The sequence below is a fragment of the Ovis aries genome, chromosome 18, assembly GCF_016772045.2.
Source record: "Ovis aries strain OAR_USU_Benz2616 breed Rambouillet chromosome 18, ARS-UI_Ramb_v3.0, whole genome shotgun sequence".
Taxonomy (NCBI): domain Eukaryota; kingdom Metazoa; phylum Chordata; class Mammalia; order Artiodactyla; family Bovidae; genus Ovis; species Ovis aries.
The window spans coordinates 22,961,474-22,967,474 of record NC_056071.1 but is presented as its reverse complement, the minus strand read 5'-3'; positions in this window follow the sequence as shown (position 1 = coordinate 22,967,474).

Here is a 6,001-nt window from a genome sequence, read left to right as displayed (position 1 = left end):
GGGCTGGGGTCTAGGTCTGTCTCCAGGCCGTCTCCTAAGAGGGAGGCACCCAGGGGTGGCTGGCTCTCTGGCTGGAAGGATGGCATGCAAGGGTGCTGGTGCAGCTTGTCTCCCAGGTGGAGGACCCTGGATAAAAGAGCAGATTTTGCTTGATGTTTTGAGCATGTGGGGAGGGAGGAGGAAATACACCAGGCTCTGGCAGAGAGTGACATCAACCCACAGCATCCGTTAGGAAGCCTTACTCTCCACGTGGCTTACCCATGCTCAGCTTCCTGCTCCCAGCTCGCCTGCCCTACCCCTTGGGATGGCCCCTATGTCTCCCTTACCAGCCCCTTCCCCTGACCCTCCTGCCACATCCACCATCCCAATGTGTAGCTGTGGAGCCTCTGGCCCCTGGGGAGCAGGGTCTGCAGCATGAGTTGGTGCTGTTTTTCCTACAGGTCACACTTTCCTAACGAGAAAAGCTTTCTAGACTTCCCTGCCAGTTCAGTGGTTAAGACTGCACTCCCACTGCAGGGTCATGGGTTCAAACCCTGGTGGGGGAACAAAGATCCCACATGCTGCCTGGAGAGCGAAAAAAAAAAAAGCTTTCGTGTCATTTACAGCAGCTGTATTCATAATTACCCAAATGTCAAAATAACCACATTCATCATCTGACAGAAATGAAGAAAATGTGGTCTATGCGTATGACAGAATGTTCAGACATAAAAGGGAAGGAAGTTCTGATACAGGCTACCACAGGGATAAACTTCAGAAACACTATAGTGTGTCAGTGAAAGACCCCAGGCTGTGTGATTCCATCCACCCACGATGTCCAAAGCTGGTAAATCCACAGAATCAGAAGGCAGACTGGTGACTGCCGACCGCTGGGGAGGAGGACGGAGACACTGCTTATGGGTCTGGGCTTGCTTTTGGGGGCCTTGAAAATATTCTGCAGTTATCGACGGTGGTGGCTTGCACAACCCAGTGAATATACTTAAATGCACTGAGTTTTATACTTTTACAGGGTGAATTTTACAGTATGTGAATTATTATTATTATTTTTTTTGCTGCACTAAGTGGAATGTGGGATCTTAGTTCCCCAACCAGGGATTAAACCAGTGCCCCCTGCAGTGGAAGTGCAGAGTTCTAACCACTGGACCACCAAGGAAGTCCCTGAATTGTTCCTTAAGAAAAGCCTGTCTAGGGTTGTGTGTTGTGTGGGATTTCCACAGGCGGCTACCCATGTAGCTAGGCACTGGCTCTGCACCCAAGAAACCAGGCCCTTCAGAGATAAGAGTTCTGCGCTGAGCTGAATGGGCTTTTTTAATGAGGAACAGTGAAGGCATTCCACGTAAAGGGCAGAAGATGTCAAGGGCTCAGTAGGGGCAGAGAGCATGGCGGCACAGCTGTGTGGAGGCCTGTATGTGGCAGGGAGTCGAGTCTGGGAGATAAGAGGAGGGAAACACACCAGTGAATCTGGAAAACCCGGACAGTGACAGGCTCCTGTACGCCCTCCTGTACCCGAGTCCCTGAGGTTTTACTGGAAGGATACTTACCTTCACCCACGGCCCCTCTCCAGGACCATGTGACCTAGGCCTGTGAATGACAGGCTTCACCCTCCCAGCCATGGTGACTGGTCCAGGGAGCCGCACAGGGCTCAAGATGGGTGAGTCAGAAGCAGTGAACGTGGGATTTTGTGGGAAGCATCAAAAAGGCTCTTCTGGTGATCACTTTGTAACATATAAAAATATTACAGCAGCCTGCTGTACATCTGGAACTAACACAGTGTTGGTCTAATACAGGTCGATTACACTTCAAGTTAAAAAACAAGAGGGTTTAGAAATGGATTCTTCCCTAGAGCCGCCAGAATGAATGCAGCCTGCTGAAAACTGATTTTAGTTTCAGTGAGAGTGATTTCCCAAACTGTCAATAATGAATGTGTGTGTGGTGCTTTAAGCCAAAAAAGGAGGGCAGGGCAGAGTGGGGCCTCTTCCCTGGGTGACCAAGTTACTAAGATATAACTTACAGCTTCCTGTTTGGCCACTCTGCTGAAATGTGAAAATGCCAAAATTGAAAATGAAGCCAAAATAGAGGAAAGCAGGGTCAAGAGATGAAGCATTCCAGAGAACACAGTTTAAGCATCTGGATCAATGCCTGAAGCCTTTCCACAGAGTTGTCAGTTACATAAGCCAATGAACTCTGAGCTAGTTCTGAGTTACAACTATCATTTCCAACTAAAACCACCCTGATGAATGCAGTAGGCTACGTTCAGACAAATATGTCTGCGTGTACTCAAGACCTAGAAACGTCAAGACAAGTAAACTGTGGAACACCAGGGCCCACGCTTGCCACCATCAACATTAAGTAACCAAGGCCTCTCCCTCTAAGAACAGGTCTGTTGGTACGTGACATGACTCAGGTGGCATTTGTAGGAGCCAGTGTCACATCTGGCCCTTAGTGCTCAGAAGAGGGTTATCTCTGCTCAAGCGTGCAAGTCAGGTCTGGGAGCTACATTCAGAACCAAGTCACCTTTTCGCCTCTGAAGATAGCCAAGAACCACCCCGCCAGGTCTCACATCCAACTACTGTGAAGGTTCCACCTGTGCACATCAGTGCCTCGTAATTATTAAGCACCTGCTGCACGCCAGGCTCCATGCTGGGGCTTCAGTCACCCAACTCCACTCAGTTCCTCCCTCCTTGGCAGACAAGCCTTTCGTAAACTCTCCTCCAACTACCCCTCGAGTGGCCCTTTTCTCGTGCAGGGATGCTGGCTGGTATTAATACAAGGGGGTATCTGAAGGGTAGCACCATTTACTTTCTATGATTCTTAGAGAATTTGAGTCTAAGCTAGAAACAGAGAACGGATGTTCACTATTACAGGAGAATCCCTTGGCTGTGACTATGTGAGATTAAGAGCAGCAAGCTATTCCAGGTGGGGAAAGGGGTTTACTGTGTGAGGTTCCGCAGACACCGTGAGGTTCAGCCAAGACTGCCACTCTGGATTCCAGGGGGCAGGGTGGACCAGTCTGCACAGGAAACCAGAGGATGAAATTGGGGACAGCCATGGGGGTAGTCTGGGATGGCCCTGAAGCAGGCACATGGCAGGAAAGACCATGAAGGGGACACCACTCTGCCCCCCGCAGAAGGGCAGAGACCCTGGTGGCTGGCCCAGATTAGAATCAGGAGGTTCAAGGGAAGAGCTGACAGAAGCCTGCAAGGATCCTGGCAGATGTCCTGCTCCAGGGAAGGAAGGCTGAACAGTGACAGCCAAGGGGAGCAGTTCCAGGGCCCAGAGCGGGGTGCCCCGCAGCCCTATGCATGTGTCCCCAGAGCGCAGGCAGGCCAACGGACTTTCGTCAGCAACACTGTGATCACCACAATTAGTGTGGTGTCCCAGTCCAGCTTGGGAAAAACTGACCTTTGGAATTCTCTTGACATTTAGGGGATGGGTGATCAAAGAGGAAGGCACTGATGTTAAGATTCATCACTTATGGACATAAAGGCCTGAGCATCACTGGGAAAGTAAAAATGAAAGAGCATGTCCCAAGCTGGTTACACAGGTCCAACCAGGAACCTCTGATTGGACCAGAACAACCTGCCCCTAGGGGCATCTTTGGGTCTCCAGCTCTGGCACCAGGAAAGGTAGGATGATCTGGTCCCTGAATAAAAGCACAGAGTCGTCTCCTACCCGTGCACATGGTGGCAAGCATGTGGTCTTTCCTGTGTATGCTCACCAAAGGGGTGGGACGGGGTGGGGATATCAATGCCACCATAATGCCACCACTGCCAGACCCACTGGACAAGTGCAGATCAGAGCCACAGCTCTGCTCATGGATAACTTCATGCTAGAGAACATCAGATGAAGGACACACCAAGCCCTCAGGTTTGTCTAACCTCCATCACTCCCAGACCCAACACCCTGAGGCCCACCTCCACCCCAACCCCTCCCAGGGGCAGGAGACATGCCCCCAGGCTTGGCTGCCCTCCAGTCTCCCCCAAGGCTGCGTGACAAAGCACATCCATCTGTTATGAGACCATCCACCCATCTTTCTTCTTCCTTATTTTCAATTCCTACTTTTCTATTTATTCTCAACATTTAAGTATTGCAACATGAATAAAGCAATACTTAAGACTATTTCAGTTTGGTTTTTTTGCACCTTTCCCAAACCAGATTCTCCTGAGGGTGCTGGGACCAGCCCAGCCTGGCAAGCCCCTCTGCATGGCCATCTGACAACTGGCTTATCGAGACCACAGGACAGCAGGGCCCCTCGGGGCTCATTTGTCCCCTTGGCCCTGGCCCCAGTGAAAACGTGTCTGTCTGTACACAGGAAAAGATACAGGAGGACCTGCACCACATGGCTAACAGCATTTAACTTGGAATGGTTGTGAAGAAGAATCAAAACCATTAATCTGGGTCAACTTTCCTTCAACAAGGCACATACATCTTTGTAACTAAAATCCTGGGGCTGTTAATTATATCTCTCTCCAATTCCAGTGTTGAGCTAAGAAATACGCAAAGGCATTGTAGGGACTAAGATACAGTATCTGCTTTATTGCTAGATCTCACAGCGAAGGGGGCACTTTACCCACCTGCCTTCCCCCCAGGCTGCACTACAAACGCAGGGGTGCAGGAGATCAGGGCACATGGTGGATTTCAGAGCTACCTGAGCATGATGGAGGGGTTTAGGAGAGGGCCAGAGCCAGCTGGAATAATGACCTTCTTGCCACTTTGGACAAATCAAGACAAATATGAAAGACATGATCATGTGTCACAGGGGAGTGAGGGGTGAGGGAGGCACAGTTCTTCCCAAAACTGCCCAAGTGGATCATACCAGTTGGCAACACCTCTTACTATTCTATGGATAAAGCTTCCCCTTAGAATTGTATTTGTGTTTTTTCCCCAAAGCTGTTTAGGAAGTCTACATGACCTATTATCTGTCCCTTTCTGTAAGCCACCTGAAGAGGTCCTGCTCCCCTCTCCTTATTCTGAGGGTTTGCCAGAGAAATAGAGAAGGGAGGCTCCCCAATACTCTTCACTGCACATGAGCCATTTAAAACCCTCTTGAAAATAAAAAAAACTGAAAAATAAAAAAAACCCTCTCGAGTTCAACCAATTAGTTTAGTATGTGGCTCCTAGATCAGTGTCAACTTGACCTGGCCTACCTTTTTCAAAAGCTAACAGTGCCCTATTTCTGGACAGAGAATATTGTTAACCCTCTCCATCTCCTCCCCCTCCAATAAATTAGTGTATAATGAAATCTCTAGTCCAGCTTTTCTCACACAGGATCTTGCACTGAGACTTAAAAATGCAATTATTTTTACTTTCAAATCATTCAGAGAAATAAAGTGATTTTCTGTGGAGAGTGCATGTGTGCACAAAAATGTGACAAAGACAAGAGGTAAATCTGAGAAGTGGAGAGCACACAAGAAGCACTCATCTACTACTCTGGCAACTTTCTTGTGGGATTGAATTTTCAGAAGTTGCGAAAACTTTGAAGACAGATCTGTGAACCCCATGCTGAGCCTGCTGGCAGAGAATCTCACCGCTCCCCTGGACAATGAAGTCTCCGATGAGTAAAAGAAAGCATGAGGTTACTGTGCAAGTGACTGTTGAAAGCTCACAAGCAGAGGCATTCTGGACACCCACACACACCTCTGATCTGCTTAGGTGACAGGAAAACCTCGAACAAGCAAAGGTGCCAACCTTCTAAGGTTTCCTGACTCACTAGGGGACACTGAGGGTGAGCACCGAGAGGGTCCATGTAGATGGGGTGGCGCTGGGAACCTCGAGGCGTCTCTGTTGACAGTGGTGCTTCCAGGCTGACGAGGTGGCCTTGTCAGCAGTGGGGGAACCTCTGCAATTCAGCCTCCAGTCTCAGCCTGTTCTTCCTTTGAGCAAAGTCACATCTGCTGAGCCATCTCTTTGCCAAGCCACAAAGAGGGAAAAAGATCCCAGAGCTGACTGATTCTGTCCCAGGACAACCAGGGTAAAATGAGAGCTATTCTTCATCGAGCAGAGC